A 17370-nucleotide genomic window follows, 5' to 3' on the forward strand; every position below is an offset into this window, starting at 1 on the left:
TTTGGACAGCTAATAGCTTTGCCTCCAAACTTCTTTCTGCGTATTCCTTTATTCTTCTTCCTATTTACTTTCCTTTCACAGTCCATGGCACTTGGTCCACTGTCTCTAAACTAGCAAAACAGGTTATCAGAAAAGGAGTCAATAAAGGCGTCATTCTGAAGTGTTGCTGACTAATCTGTAATATGTTTCTTAGACGTATTTGTATTTTAACCAGAAACAAATGCCCTGCTAGAAAAAGCCTTCGTGATCACCTTGAAATAATAACTATAGACAGTTACTTACTGTCTGTGCAGAGACAATCAAGTTTTCTCTATCAGATTTACGAGCTGGATCATCCAAGAAAGCTTCAAAGTCTCAGGTTGTAAACATGTGAACATGCAAGCTTATTGGGCAATTGGCATCTGAGAACAAAATCACTGTCACTTCAATTGCAAGTACTAGGATTCTTTCTACTCAGTTTGGATGCTTCCTCCCTACTCCTAACCCTTCCGTAGATATGAGAGAACCTGAACTCAGAGTCTTTTTGTGGAACAAAACTGAAAGATGTCTGGCTGTGCCTGGCCAAAGTGTGCCTCTTCCTGGGATGTGAAAATCTGGGAAACTACATGAATTCTGCTAGCCCCATACCTGTAACTCAACCTAAGAAATCTTCTTTGTGCCTCCACTCTATGTTGTTTCTGGTGTTGGTCTTTACCCCTCACCTGGTCTGTCTTTTCATGAGGTTGCATTTAAGTAATTAGGCAGATACACAAGCTGTTTAGAATATGTATTTCTTCCATACAGCCTCACAGTACGTAAGAAGTCTAGATATCAATTCGTTCATTGATTGGAATTCCTACTGTCACTATATTATAGATTTTCTTCTCTAGGATGATAGCATTTAATTCTTCCTATGGTGGATTTATAGTTATTTGTCGTATGCTTTTATTATGTTATTTATTATGTTATAGTTAGTAAGGCATGGAAAGAGAGGAGAGAAGAGGGTATGGAAGAGCAAAGAAATGAATCATGAGGACTTAATTCTGTATTTAAAAACTTTATGACTGACTTTAAATTTTGGCCACGATTAACTAGCTTGTATCAGACTTCTCCTCTCACCAAAATGTATATAAGTATGGAAAAATATATAAAATAGTTATTTTTAGGGAAAGAGCAGCAGCCAAAGCAAGGCTGAGATCTCTGAGCTAAGGAAAGCTCATGAGCTACATCCTACATTTACTCTGATTTCTCCCTAAGTGCAATTTTCAAACCATTGTATAGGGGAATAGAGCCCGAGCAGAAAACAGCAGTTTTGCTGTTAGAGGAAACAGAGACTGGTGTTTGGAGGTCCCATGGTGACTGAGATTTGAGGGGTAGAGTATTAGACAGGAGACTGCTACAGAGAATGATACTCAAAATCTACGTAAAAATTCACACTGGGTCTTTGGCTGATCCATAAGTCTGCATTCACAGAATGAGATTTCAAGAGATGGAGCAGAGAAACAATGCTGGGAGGCTGCAGGATAATCAGGAATTTCAGAGGTTTCACAGTTCTGGGGGGACATTAAAGTTTGGGTCCAGCTAGCGAATACCTTGGGTTTGTTGTTTTCATTGAAATACCACATCCTAGAAGTTAGGAGAATGCTAGGAGTATGCTAGCAGTAAGAGCTAGACTCTAGGAGAAAGGGCAAAAATGAAATCGACCCATTCTAATAAAGACAATAGGCGAGCTGTGGAAGGATCAGGGTGATCCTTTAGTAATTTAATTGCTTGCCAGGTAAAAACATAACACTCTTTAGAAGAAGATAACATACTCCAGAGCATCTTTGATGTATCACTTATAATGTCTAGCATATAATAAAAGAGTGTTAGACATGCAAATAAACAGGAAAAGTGACTAACAATCAAGAGATAAAATAGGAAATAAAGACCCAGAGATGACATAAATATGGAATACAGTAAGTAAGGTGTACAAAATAACCATGATTCACATGTTAAAAAAGTAATGGAAAAGGGAGTCAAAATAAATAAAAAGGTGGAGTACTTGAAGAGAAAATTGGAATCTATTAAAAGAATCTAATAGAGATCTGGGTTTGCAAAGCACAATATTTGAAATTAAGGTCTTTATGCCTGACATAAGACTAAGTAATCTAGATTCTTATGGTAGTTGTATTTATCTGCCACATGAAATAAAATCTGTGATGTGAACAGAGAAACCAATATGTGTAGCCTGATGAAAGACAATGAAATAGAAGCAACTTGATTTGCAGATGCAAAAGAGGAAACTTCTTTTGTGAACTGTACTAGATTTTCACCAATTAGATGAGACAACTATAAAACATGACATTCAAATGACCAGAAATACATATTTTGTCTGTATATTAGCTTGCTCGGGCTGCTGTAACAAAATAACATGACCTGGGAGGCTTACCCAGTGGAAATCACATGGCGTTCTGAGTGTGTGTGTTTTCAAAAGTTTTGCCTAAATTAACTGAAATTAAGTTACCATGCTTTCAACCCAAAGACCTCGTAACTGAAATAATTGAAATAAGATGTAAGCCTTTCAGACTTCAGCATATTTGAAAATAATCAGAATGGAGTGAAACTTGGAGTTCCAGATGGACAAACCACCTGTTTCCTTGATAGTCAAAATAACAAAGAGCAAAAAGTGTGGGATGGGCTGGAGGAAAAGATGATACAATTAAGAGGAAGACTGATTTTTGGGACAGCCATGTAGGAGACGCCTGACTTCAGATTCTAGTTATTGGACTGCAGACCGAACTAAGGACACTCTAAAATTGATCTCCTTATCTAAATTCTCTAATTTGGTCACATGAAATAGCATGTTGGTCTCTACTGCAGTTTGATGCTCATCTATGCTTATACTTATACTTGGCTGCCTTCTAAATCAGCTCTATTTCCCTTTTAAATCATATTATCTGAAGTAACAGCATGCCTGGAAGATGGTGTTCATAAATGTATGAGAAAATGGTGTCCAGAAAACGTATCAGAATGCAAGCGAAGAATTGAATCTTGCCCAAGAGAGGTCTGCCCTCTGCCCTCGGCTTCTGAGAGGAATCTCTAAGCTCTTGCAATGCCATGCCTGAGAGGAGTGTCTTTGTGTGACAGGGGACTGTGGGTGATGCCAGATAGTTTAATAATGTCGTTTATGGTAGAAGCTTTGAGTTACATGGTATCAACTTGACCTCCGGAGTGTCTGGCGAGTGAGATCAGCCATGTGGACAATCAACCATGGAGCCTGGATAAAGACTCTGGACACCAAGGCTTGGGTGAGATTTCCTGTTGGTGGTACTTCATCGTGTATATCATCAGATTGTTGTTGGGAAAGTAATGCTGTCCGTGACTCCGTGGGGAGAGGGCAACTTAAGGTTTGGTGTTTGGAACTTTCCTAGACTCTGCCCTATATACCTCTTCTCTTGGCTGATTTTAATATGTATCTTTTAATGTAACCTAATTTGCATCTTAAATCATAATTGTGAGTATAAGAGCGTCCAGTGAGTTCTGTGAGTCTTTCTAGTGAATTATTGAAACTAAGTGTGCTCTTGGGGACCCTAGACTTGCAATCAGTGTCAGAGAGTGTTCTGGTAGATTGCCCTCTAACTTCACACTTTTTTTTAAAGATTGACACCTGAGCTAACATTTGTTGCCAATCTTTTTTCTTTTCCTCTTCTTTTTCTCCCTAAAGCCCCCCAGTACATAGTTGTATATTCTAGTTGTGGGCCTTTCTGGTTGTACTATGTGGGACGCTGCCTCAGCATGGCTTGATGAGCAGTGCCATGGCTGCGCTCATGATCTGAACCGGCGACACCCTGGGCCACTGAAGCAGAGGGTGTGAACTTAACCACTCGGCCATGGGGCCGGCCCCTTCACACTTTTTCAAAAAAGTAAATAATTCATAAACTATGTTTCTGTAATTACTGATAGTGACAAGTTACCTGGGAAGAACTGCTAATTTGAACAGCTGGCATGAGAATAATGCTGACGGTTGTTCATTATAAGGAAGGGAATTTGGGGTTTAAAGTACCTGGCAAATCCTCTAAGCACTGAGGTATTCGTTCATTTAACAAATATTTGCTGAGCACCTTACTACATGCCTTAAAGACACAGTCCCTTAAGTTGGGATAATTTCTAGATTTTAAAGAAAGATGAAAATAATAACTAAGAGAAAAATGTGATTCAATCTGAGCAAGAATTAGTTTGCTACCAGAGATAGATACACCAACCCATCAGGTCTATCTTGTTGTAGTGGTTAAAACTGTGATATTTGGAGCCAAGTAAACTTGGGCTGACTACCTAACATGATTTTTTGTACTACACATACTGTGATATTTATTGCAATCTTTAACTCTTTCTCACTTTCTTCACGTATAAAATGGGCATAGTAATAGACTGCTTAATGTTGGGGATTAATATTGGGGTTACAGATAAATATTAGATACTAGATAATAATGGGGATAATAATCTACTTTATAGACATGAGGATTTAATGGGATGATGTATTAAAGGTCGGTTACATATCATACATGTTTTCTATTATTATTAATATGCTCGGTTGTATCTTTTTTGAGGTAACATTGATTTGTAGCATTGTATAAGTTTCATGTATACATCATTGCATTTTGCCTTCTGTATAGATGACATCGTGTTCCCCACCAAAAGTCTAGTTTCTATCCATCACCATACAAATTGCCCCTTTACCCCTTTTGCCACTTCCCCCATAGGCACAGATCTGTTCTCTGTTTCTATGTTTGTTTATCTTTCACATATGAGTGCAATCATATGGTATTTGTCTTTCTCCATCTGACTCATTTCGATTAGCATAATACCCTCAAAGTCCATTCATGTTGTCACAAACAGCACGATTTCATCTTTTTTATGGCTGAGTGGTATTCCATTTTGTGTGTGTGTGTGTGTGTGTGTGTGTGTGTGCGCGTGTGTACACATCACATTTTCTTATCCATTGATCTGTTGATGGGCACTTAGGCTGTTTCCAAGTCCTGTCTATTGTGACTAATACTGTAATGAACATAGGGGTACACATATCTTTTCAAATTAGCATTTTTGTGTTCTTTGGATAAAATACCCAGAAGTGGAATAGCTGGATCATATGGTAGTTCTGTTTTTAATTTTTTGAGGAATCTCCACACTGTTTTCCATAGTGGCTGTACCAATTTACATTCCCATCAGCAGTCTCTGGGGGTTCCCTTTTCTCCACATCCTCTCTGACACTTATTTCTTGTCTTTTTAATAATAACCATTCTGACAGATGTGAGGTGATATCTCATTGTGGTTTTTATTTGCATTTCCCTAATAATTTGTGATGTTGAGCATCTTTTCGTGTGCCTGTTGGCCATCTGCATATCTTCTTTGGAAAAATGTCTGTTTAGATCCTCTGCCCATGTTTTAATCAGGGTGTTTGTTTTTTTGTTGTTGAGTTGTGTGTGTTCTTTATATGTTTTGGATATTAATCCCTTATCAGATATATGGATTTCCAATATCTTTTCAAAATAGATAGGTTGTCTTTTCCTTTTCTTGATGGTTTTCTTTGCTCTGAAGAAGCTTTTTAGTTTGATGTAGTCCCATTTGTTCATATTTTCGTCTGTTTCCCTTGCCCAGTCAGACATGGTACTTGAAAATATACTGCTAAGACCGATGTTAAAGAGCGTACTGCCTATGTTTTCTTCTAGAAGTTTCATGGTTTGGGGTCTTACATTCAAGTCTTTAATCCAATTTGGGTTGATTTTTGTGCATGGTGTAAGGGAATGGTCTACTTTCATTCTTTTGCATGTGGCTGACCAGTTTTCCCAATACTGTTTATTGAAGAGACTCTCTTTTCTCTATTGTATGCTCTGGGCTCCCTTGTCGAATATCAGCTGTCCATAAATGTGTGGGTTTATTTCTGGGCTCTCAATTCTGTTCTATTGATCTGTATGTCTGTTTTTGTACCAGTACCATGCTGTTTTGGTTACTATGGCTTTGTAGTATATTTTGAAATCAGGGAGTGTGATACCTCCAGCTTCATTCTTTTTTCTCAGGAATCCTTCGGCTATTCAGGGTCTTTTGTTGTTCCATGTAAATTTTGGGATTCTTTGTTCTATTTCTGTGAAAAATGGTGTTGGAACTTTGATAGGGATTGGGTTGAGTCTATAGATAGCTTTAGGAAGTATGGATATTTTAACTATGTTAATTCTTCCAATTCAAGAACACGGAATATCTTTCCATTTCTTTGTGTCTTCTTTGATTTCTTTCAACAATGTTTTATAGTTTTAGGTGTACAGATCTTTCACCTCTCTGGTTAAGTTTATTCCTAGGTATTTCACTCTTTTTGTTGCAATTGTAAATGGGATTGTATTCTTAATTTCTCTTTCTGCTATTTCATTGTTAGTGTATAGAAATGCAACCAATTTCTGTATGTTGAATTTGTATCCTGCGACTTGACTGTATTCATTTATTATTTCTAAAAGTTTTTTAGTGGATTCTTTAGGGTTTTCTAGATATAAAATCATGTCATCTGCAAAGAGTGACAGTTTCACTTCTTCTTTTCCAGTACGGATCCCTTTTATTTCTTTTTCTTGCCTGATTACTCTGGCTAGGACTTCTAATACTATGTTAAATAAGAGTGGTGATAGTGGGCATCCTTGTCTAGTTCCTGTTCTTAGAGGGATAGCTTTCAGTTTTTCTGCATTGAGAATGATATTTGCTGTGGGTTTGCAATATATGGCCTTTATTATGTTGAGGTATTTTCCTTCTATACCCATTTTATTTAGAGTTTTTATCGTAAATGGATGCTGTATTTTGTCAAATGCTTTCTCTGCATCTATTGAGATGATCATGTGATTTTTATTCTTCATTTTGTTAATGTGGTGTATCACGTTGATAGATTTGCGGATGTTGAACCATCCCTGCATTCCTGGAATGAAACCCACTTGATCATGATGTATGATCTTTTTAATGTATTGTTGTATTCTATTTGCTAGTATTTTGTTGAGGGTTTTTGCATTGAAGTTCATCAGTGATAGTGGCCTGTAATTTTCTGTTTTTGTGTTGTCCTTGTCTGGTTTTGGTATCAGGATAATGTTGGCTTCATAGAATGAGTTAGGAAGCCTCCCCTCTTCTTCAATTTTTTGGAAGAGTTTGAGGATAGGTATTAAGTCTTCTTTGAATGTTTGGTAGAATTCACCAGGGAAGCCATCTGGTCCTGGACTTTTACTTTTTGGGAAATTTTTGATTGCTGTTTCAATCTCCTTACTGGTGATTGTTCTATTCAAATTCTCTACTTCTTCTTGGTCCAGTTTTGGAAGGTTGTGTTTCTAAGAATTTATCCATTTCTTCTAGATTATCCAATTTGTTGGCATATAGCTTTCCATAGTAGTCTCTTGTTATTTTTTGTATTGCTGAGGTGTCTGTTGTAATTTCTTCTCTTTCATTTCTGATTTTACTTATTTGAACCTTCTGTCTTTTTTTCTTGGTGAGTCTAGCTAAGGGTTTGTCGATTTTGTTTATCTTTTCAAAGAATCAGCTCTTGGCTTCATTGATTTTTTCTATTTTTTTTTTTTTAGTCTCTGTTTTGTTTATTTCTGCTCTAATTTTTATTATTTCCTTCCTTCTGCTGATTTTGGGATTTGTTTGTTCTTCTTTTTCCAGCACCTTTAGATGCACTGTTAGATTGTTTATTTGGGACTTTTCTTCTTTGTTGAGGAAGGCCTGAATTGCTGTAAACTTCCCTCTTACAACTGCTTTTGCTGTATCCCATAGATTTTGGCATGTCATATTTTCATTTTCATTTGTCTCCAGGAATTTTTTTGATTTCTCCTTTGATTTCTTCATTGACTCAATCGTTGTTCAGTGTCATTTTGTTTAATCTCCACATTTTTGTGGCTTTTCTGGTTTTCTTTCCGTAGTTGATTTCTAGTTTCATACCTTTGTGGTCAGAAAAGATGCACGGTATTATTTCGATCTTCTTAAATTTATTGAGACTTGTTTTGTGGCCTAATATGTGATCAATCCTGAAGAATGTTGAATGTGCATTTGAAAGGAATGTGTATTCTGTGGGTTTGGGATGGAATGTTCTATATGTATATCCTCTAAGTCCATCTGGTCAAATGTGTCATTTAAGGCCAGTGTTTCCTTATTGATCTTCTGTTTGGATGATCTATCCACTGGTGTAAGTGGAGTGTTAAAGTCCCCTACTATTATTGTGTTACTGTCTATTTCTCCTTTTCTGTCTGTTAATAACTGCTTTATATATTTAGGTGCTCCTATGTTGGGTGCATAGATATTTACAAGTGTTATATTTTCTTGTTGGATTGTTCCCTTTATCATTATGTAGTGCCCGTCTTTGTCTTTTGTAACAATTTTTTGTTTAAAGTCTATTTTGTCTGATATAAGTATTGCCACCCCATCTTTCTTTTCTTTGCCAGTTGCATGGAGCATCTTTTTCCATCCTTTCACTTTCAGTTTGTGAGTGTCTTTAGGTTTGAAGTGTGTCTCTTGTATGCAGCCTATATATGGGTCTTGTTTTTTTATCCAACTGGCCACCCTATGCCTTTTGATTGGAGCATTTAGTCCATTAACATTTAAAGTAGCTATTGGCAACTATGTATTTATTGCCATTTTGTTACTTTTTCTTCTGGGTGTTTTAGTAGTTCTTCTCTGTTCCTTTCTCTTTCTCTTGCTCTCTTCCCTTGTGGTTTAATGGCTTTCTGTAGTAATATGTTTGATTTCTTTTGTGTTACTTATTTGCTTACTTATTATAGGTTTCTGATTTGTGATTACCATGAGGATCCTATATAATATTCTATGTATGTAATAGTCTATATTGAGTTGATAGACTCTTTAGCTTGACTTCTTTCTAAAAGCTCTACTTTTTCACTCCCCTCCTCCCACATTTTATGTTTTTGAAATCATATCTAATCTCTTGTTTTGTGTGTGACTATCCATTACCCTCTTATCATCGAAGTAGGTAATTTTAGTACTTTTGTCTTCTAACCTTCATATTATCTTCACAGGTGTTTGATCTGCTACTGTTACTATATTTTTACCTTTACCAGTGATTTTATTGCCTGTTTTTTGGGGGGGAGTTTGATAATTTTTTTTTATCCCTATTTGTGGTCATCACTTTCCCACTTAAATAAGTACCTTCAGCATTTCTTGTAGAACTGGTTTCTTGGTGATAAACTCCTTTAATTTTTGCCTGTATGGGGAGCTCTTTATCTCTCCTTCCATTCTGAATGACAATCTTGATGGACAGAATATTCTTGGCTGTAGGTTTTTTCCTTTTAGCACTTTAAATATGTCATGCCACTCTCTTCTTGCCTGGTAGGTTTTGGCTGAGAAGTCTGCTGATAGCCTTATGGGCTTTCCTTTGTATGTCATTTGTTGCCTTTCTCTTGCTGCTTTTAGGATTCTCTCTTTATTTTTAATTTAGGACATTTTAATTATAATATGTCTTGGTGTGGGCCTCTTTGGGCTTATCTTATTTGGAGCTCTCTGTGCTTCCTGTACTTGGATGTCTGTTTCCTTCCTTAGTTTAGGAAAATTTTCAGTTACTATTTCTTCAAATAAATTTTCTGCCCCTTTGTCTCTTTCTGGGACACCTATAGTATGAATGCTAGCATAGTTGATATTGTCCCAGAGTTCCCTTAGACTGTTCTCATTCTGTCTAATTCTTTTTTCTTTTTTTCTGTTCAGCTTGGGTGATTTCCTCTAGTCTTTGGTCTAGCTCACTGATCCGTTCTCCTGTATCCTCTACTCTGCTTTTGAGTCCCTCTAGTGGATTTTTCATTTCCAGTATTGTATTCTTCATTTCTGATTTGTTCTTTTTTATATTTTCCAGTTGTTTTTTGATGAGCTCACTATGTTCATCCAGTCTTCTCCCAATATCTATGAGCATCCTTATAAGTTTTTGTTTGAACTCTTTGTTGGGTAGGTCACTTATTTCTGTTTCATTTAGTCCTTTTTCTGGGGTTTTGTCCTGTGTCCTTGCTTGGAATGTATTCCTTTGTCTCCTCATTATGCCTCTTTCTCTGTGCTTATATCTATGTATTAGGTGAGTTGGTTATGTCTCCTGATCTTGGAGAAGTGGCCTTATATAAGAGATGCCTTTTGAGGCCCAGCAGTGTGCTTCCCTCTCATCACCAGTCAAAATGATCCATGAGTGACCCTTCTGTGGGCTACTTGTGTCCTTCAGCTGTGGCAGGGTTGCTTTAATGCAGGTGCCCAAAGAGTCTAGTCTTTCCTTCCCTGGCCAGCTGTTTGTAAATCTGGTTTGGGGAGCCTCAACACCGTTGGCTACAAGGTCTAACAGCACACTGCTGTTGCAGTTTTCCTGTTAATTGGGTAAGTACCCAGTGTAGCTGGTTGCTAGGCTCTGAGGCTTACAGTTTCTATAGGCCTCAAGCCTACAAGGCTGTTTTCAGTTCTCTTAGGAGTGCAACTGAGCGGGGCTGTCCCTACACATGGGAGCACTCAATTGTTTCAGGTTTCAGAAGGTGGGGCTGATCCTTTTTATGGCTATTTGTGAAGCACAGGTCTTCTGCCTCTGATAAGCCTCACCCCCCACAGGACCACACACACTGTCAATGCAGTCCTGGTCTGTGCACACTTCCCAACCCCCTGGGGCGTACCCTGATGCCACACTGCAGAGGCCCCCACCTCTCCACCAATGACCCCCACAGTTCATCTGGTCCTCACACAGGCCCTACCCCACAGAGGTGGACACACTCACCCCCCTGTAGAGGATCAAGGCACCCAGTCCCGACAAGTAGCCTGAGGGCTTGCTATTGGGTGGGGCCAGTCCCTAGGGTGGGCTGCCTGCCCTGGCTTAACTGGATTAAATCTGCACTGTAGTGAGTGTGGCAGACCCCTTGGCTAAGAGGCCAGGGGAAGAACCTCAATGGCATCTGCCGGGGTCTATGTCACCATGCCTGGACCATGCCACAACAATGGCCACCACCAATGTCGCAGTCTCCAGAGAGGTCCCTCCTCTCACTAAGATGCACCCAGAGCTCACCAGGTGAGTCTCTTTTCACCAAAGGACTGTCAGCCTTCTCTCTGGTGATTTTAGGTTGCTGAGATGGGTGAGTTTGTGCATGAGCCCTTTAAGACCCAGGTCTTTTCAGCTTTTGTAAGATAGCTTTTCTGAGGCTATCCCTGTTGCAGTTAATAGCCAGTGAAGTCAGATAGTAAGACCCTCATCTCTGTTGTGCTGAGTCTGAAGGATGCTTATAGCAGTATCGACCCCACTCCGGAACTCACTCCTCCAGGGAGGGCTGCATATCTTAGGGTGGCTCCCGCCTGGCCAGCTGAGAAACTCCACTGCTCCTGAAGGTGGCTTTTTTTCTCTCCAGAAGGAACTTCTGCCTCTTCTGCCTTAGTCCGGACTGTCCCTTGTTGTGGGGATTCTTTTTATCCAGTTTTCAGTTTTCTATCCAGGGTAATTTTTCCAAAAATAGTTGTAACCTGGTTGTGTTCGTGGGTGGAGATGAGTTCAGAGACTGCTTTGCTGCTATCTTGAGGAAATCTCTTACTGTATTCATTTTTTATTTCTAACAATATTCTGGTGGATTCTTTTAATGAACCATTTTTTTTTCTTTTTTGATGAGGAATTTTTGCCCTGAGCTAACATCTGTTGCCAATCTTCCTCCTTTTTTTTCTTTTTTTTTGGCTTGAGGAAGGTTAGCCCGGAGCTTACATGTGTGCCAGTCTTCCTCTATTTTGTATGTGGGTTGCTGCCACAGCATGGCTGATGAGTGGTATGGGTCCACACCCAAGATGCGAATGCACAAGCTCAGTCCACTGAAGCAGAGTGTGCAGAACTTAACCACTATGCCACAGGACTGGCTCCTGAACCATCTTTTCAAAACTGAGTGTGAGAGGATGTTGCTTCCCAGCATACTTACATTAATTTTAGTGGCCACTTCATTCCTTGGTTCCAGGAGCTATCATGACATGAAGAGGACAGCAGTGTAGCCCAGTTTTGAACTGCATATTGTAGGAGAAAAGAGCAAATGCACAGTTTTGGGATTTATTTTAGCACTGACTTCAATTATGGCTACTTTTGCTGCCTTTTGTTTTGTCAGTAAAATACCAGAAAGATTTGGCTGTTGTATATACAGAGGTTTAAAGCCCCAGAGAAGGTGAAATTGGTTTTTGTAATCTTGTGGCTTTTAGGCAGGAGAAGGATTATGAAGCAGCTGGTGAGAGTAAAATATTCATTAGCTTAGTCTGCAGCAACATTCAAATGTGTACATGGTTTCTCATCTAGAGTAGCTCAAGCTCTGCCCTCAGACATTTTAATTGTGCAGAATATATTGAACAGGTAGCACTACACAAATCTTTGGTAAATTTCTTATTTCTGAGATTTTCTTCATTCTCATTAAGATACATATTAGACGTTAGTCTACCCTTTCCAATTTAGGGGACAAAGAGATGAGACAATATAACATGAAAAGCTAAGCCAACATTTTATAAAATTAGAATGCTTTTCCTTGAGTACATTAAAAAATCAAGCCACGTTGTCCAACATGGTACCTTCTGCAGACCCCTGCTTTCCAGCAGTTCAGCATTTTAGCTCAGTGCACGAGAATCTCTGCCAGGTAATTGTACCCTGCACTGACATGACACCTTGGGCTCTTCCCTCTTAATTTTCAAAATTAATAAATTTTGTTCACTAGCAGAGTAGATTATATTCTACTCATTTTAAGTAAGTTGTTCAGAGTCACAAGGCTAGACAGTGGCAGAGCTACCAAATTTAGTACTAGGTCCCTCTTCAGTGGACCCATGGTCCCCAAACTCTACTTTGCAATAGAATCATGTGGGAAGCCTATTGAAAATGCATATACCTGAGTGTGGCACACAGAGGTGCTGATTCACAATGTCTGGTACAGGGACCAGAAGTCTGCATTTGTAACAACTATGTTTGTAGATTCTGAAACAGGTAATTGTAGGACAATACTATAGGGATCACATATGAAGGCTTCTGGTAGAAAAGCTATGGGTTATTTCTGCATCCCTTAAAAATCACATACAATTTAGGGTTAATGCCATTCCCTGTGTCATAGAAGAAAATAGAGCTGGGTTCCCTCAAAGGAAAATGATGTTTTTGTTTTCTCTGTCTTCTTGATGTCACTGCTAGAAGAGGTGTGCATCTAACACATTTTGAAGTTTTGAGTTGAAGCTAAGCTTTACCCTTGGGAACCCCAGGAGTGGCTTCTATTTGTGATCTTCATACTGTATCAGAGAGAAAATATGAATATAAGGGAAGCAAATCAAAGCTTCAGCCATGAAACATCCCTCTTTCTGGACAATCCACTGACACCCTCTAGAGCCACTGATGAAATGCCGTGGCCCCACCCTCTTCCTGCTTGGTGTCTGGTCTCATTGATTCCTACAAACCTCTACAAGTAGTTCCCAGGAAGCAAACATGCTCATCTTTCTGAAGACCCATTACTCCTTCCCGGAAAGAGCTAAGCAAGCCGTCTCATGAGAATAAAAATTGCTTCTGGGGTCATTCTGGTCATCAGTCTCAGAGGAAAGCAATTTCTGCAGCAATTTGACACACCTAATTTGCGCCAAAGTTAGAAGCTGCCATCTTTCTTTATCTTAAGTAAAATTCAGCTTTTGGCATGAGCCTACACTGTCTTTTATTTTAACCTCAGCTTTTTCTTGTCCTAATGGGAATTGCTTTTCTTTTCACAGTGCAAGTGCTAGATATAGAATAAAACCCCACATTCTGTGGGGCTCCTAGGAACTATAAATGTGTCACAGAAACAACAAAACAAGCTAAGCAGCAGTTTTTATTTCTCTCAGTAAACATCTGTGTACATATAAGTTTCCTGTAAACTAACAAAGATGATACTTTAGGAAATCTCTTAGCAGTTTCTGAATTATAGGATTATATTTAATTTTCTCATCAGGAGCAAAGGGGTTTAGAGTAGATTAGGGGTGAGCAAACTTTTTCTGTATAATATTTTATGCTCTGCAGTCCATACAGTCTCTTTCACAATTACTCAATGCTGTTGTTGAAGCACGAAACCAGCCATAGACAAAACCTAAACCAATGGATATACTTTTGTTCCAGTAACTCTTTATTTATACGAACAGGTGGTGGGCTGTATTTGTCCTGTGGGCTTATGGCTTGCTGACCCCTGGACTCAATGGTCTTTTCTAGCTCCCTAATTTCATAATTCTATTCAAGCAAATTAAAATCCACTGTCACTTGGTTACTCTCTGATTAAGTCTCTAATGCTGATTCATTTCTAATTTTGTCTGTCAAATGCCTTTGAAATTAGAAATAATGATAATATTTATTGCAAAACTTGTGTGCTATGAGTTTGATGTTTTTCAAACATTATTTAATTGAATCCTCTCAAAACTAAAAAAATGGTGCTAGTATTATGATCTGCATTCCCAGATGTGGGAAACTGAGGCTCAGGGAAATAATTAGTAAATTATCGTATGTGCCCATAGTAAGTGGTACAGTTGGGAATCAAGTTCAGGTGTGTCTGCTTTGAAAACCTGATTCTTCAACACCATGCTCTATACTGCTTTATGTGAAGGTAGAATATTTTTGCATCCTGAAGAGTTAGCATTTGTGCTAATCCCTTATTGGGGAATGAGGGTAGAGCCAGAATGAGGGAAATGGGAAAAAAAAAAAAAAAAAACAGGGAGATGGCAGTTATGCAAAAGAGAGGTTTTCAAAGATGGGTCTACAGTGTCAAACAGTCAGAGGCTGAGGCAGATGAGAACTAAGAAGAAACCACTGGCTTTGAAAATTAGAAAGTGTCTGATGACTTTCAGGCCCCAATGATTGGGGCTAGAAGCCAGATTACAAGAGGAATAGTAAAAAAAAAAAAGTAAATGAAGACCTGTCATTTTAGAAAATTGGCAATGTAGTGAGAGAAATGGAATGGTTACTTCCAACTCTCCCAATCTTTCCATTCTCTCTATATGGAGCATTTAAAAAAAGAGAGAGCAACTAAGATACACTTGTCCTTTCATAAGTTGATCCTAATGTCGCTTAGCAAGGCTGAAACAAGTTAAACATCAGGACTTGCTCTTATATGGGAGCAAACGCTTCTTTGTGTGGCAGAAATTCATTAGTCTTGAACCCAGACAGTGAATGACAGAATGAACACTAAGGTTTCCTTCTTGGTTGTTGAGAGTATTGCTTCAGCATCACTGAACTCATTATTTTCTTACTTTCAGAGCGAGATGAAATTAAGAGGCCAGCTTGTTGGGAAGTCAGTTCACTGTGTCGCGCAGATCTAAGACAAATGTTGGAGCAATTGCTGTTCCTGAAAACATACATGGTACTGGAGTGACAAGCAGAATTTTGTTGATTCTGCTTTTCTCATCAAGTAGGAGAAATGGATCACTTCTGGCAGGGTTCAATGTTCTCTTTCTGTCACTAAAGAGAAATATCTCCAAGGTCCAGAAAAATAAGAAGACAGTGTGTTTACGTCAACCTTTAAATTAGAAAAATATCACTGACTGAAGTTCCAAACTATATATTTCTATATACAGCCATCTAAATGGGGGCTGGGGACCTGGTGCTAACTTTGAATAGAATTGGAGTGCTTGCTTCTTTTGCACAAACCTTTAAATTGAACAATTGTTTTCAAAACAGATTGTATGTAATGATTTATTCTGCAGAACTTAAAAAAAACTCATGTAGTGTTTTAAAAGTATTATCATGTGGAACACTTTAAGATTAAATACATAAGTATCTTGCATGATCCAATATGGAAGCTCGAGTGGAGGTCAAAGATCTACGATATATATAGATGTTTAAAAATAGTACTTTAAAAATAGAGGAAACTATGAATTATCTATATTAATCAGAGTGATATCATGAATAATGAACATCCGCCAATAATCAATCTCAAACCTTAATTAGCCATTATACAAGGTTCAGTTTCTAATAAAAGAAAATGTTTGATCAGAGTGGCTAATAAATTGATGTATTCCACATATTAAAAATCTATTTTTCTGTTTTGATAATGGTGATTTGTGACCTGCTCAAAGAACTGTTATTAGAAACAAAGAGGTAGGGTAAAACATCTGAATAATTCATTCACTAAGTTGTAACTACGGCTTGGCTAAAATAACAGGTAATGTAATTCAATGATTTAGTGAACATAGTGGTGGTGTGCAGATTCCCGTATTTTAAGAGATATGATGAGATTCATCTGCCTTTAACTATAATTTTTCTTGTACTTACTTCTCTATTCATTTGTCTGTAGAAAGGAATTAAATAACCTCTTAAAACATTGTAGTAAGTCATAATCAGTTCATTATGGAGTAATTGGAGTATAATTATTGATCTATCCTTTCCTCTTTTTATTTATCTTTACAGTATTTATTCAGTTCTGAATTCAAAACACTTGTAACTTGTTCTACTGTTAATGCTAAGTGCCCATAGTTACTTACTCTTAGAGATGCAGACTAAGTTATTTAGCACATGGACCCAAATACTGCCTAATTAGATTCTGCTGATTTTCTCCACAGGTCTTGAGGAAGACATTTGTTTTAGGAAGCATAGGCTTAGTGTGAAATGTTTGACACAGTGCCCATCAAACACATAGCAGCATCCAGTAGCATCATAGCAGCATCAAAACTAGATTTTGAGTTTGTATTCTTTTGAACAGACTTTTTTTGGCTTTAATTTTTTTTTCAAGTTAAATGTGGTTTGACATAATTTTATAGACAACCAAGATTCCTATGCTACTTATTAGTTGCAGTTAAATATTTGCCTACTTTGCTCGGTGACGTTGGAATTGACTCTAGAAGTGAGCAAATCACCCAGTAGTTTATTCAGTGCTTATTATTTTTCTGGTTTCATGTAAAGAAATGAAATGAAAAATGACAGCCGGGTCTGCATATGTCTCTAGAATAAAAAAGTACTTTTGTTATTTTATTTCAATTCTTAGGGTAAAATTTGCTTTTGGGGATCTTTTTATTCTTTTTATTATTAGTCATGAAAATTTAAAATGTAAGTTTAGTAGCCTTATAATTACTACCTAGGAGCAATTTCTCTTATACTGAGATAGTTTCATTTGTACCAAATATATGAAATTGATAATTATATGCCTGGATATTTAATAAATTAAAAAACTGATTGCTGAGGCTTTCCTATTTATTTTGAAAAAAAGGAATTTATTCCAAGTACTTAAATATGTTGAATCATGAATCTTTTCAGGCAGTTGCTAGGATATTCCAGACATAGTAATACTTTTACTTGCTTGAAAAGTCTTGTTCTTGCTATGGGAGCAATCAAACACGTGATTACCAGAAGAAATAAAATCTTTAGAATCAGCTCGATTGAAACAAGCCTTTTATAGTCTTAACTAACCAATATTAAATTTTAAA

General features: G+C 37.7%; 1 long non-coding RNA gene across 1 annotated transcript in view; it reads left to right on the forward strand.

Annotated features, from left to right (window-relative positions):
* LOC111773576 (uncharacterized) overlaps nt 1-17117 on the forward strand; it is a 147310-nt gene extending 130193 nt beyond the window's left edge. The window contains exon 5 of the long non-coding RNA XR_011438808.1: nt 15208-17117. This is a non-coding gene — a long non-coding RNA (uncharacterized lncRNA). The remainder of the gene's footprint in view (nt 1-15207) is intronic.
* Nucleotides 17118-17370: the final 253 nt, after the last annotated feature.

The sequence above is a fragment of the Equus caballus genome, chromosome 5 (genome assembly GCF_041296265.1).
Source record: "Equus caballus isolate H_3958 breed thoroughbred chromosome 5, TB-T2T, whole genome shotgun sequence".
Taxonomy (NCBI): Eukaryota; Metazoa; Chordata; class Mammalia; order Perissodactyla; family Equidae; genus Equus; species Equus caballus.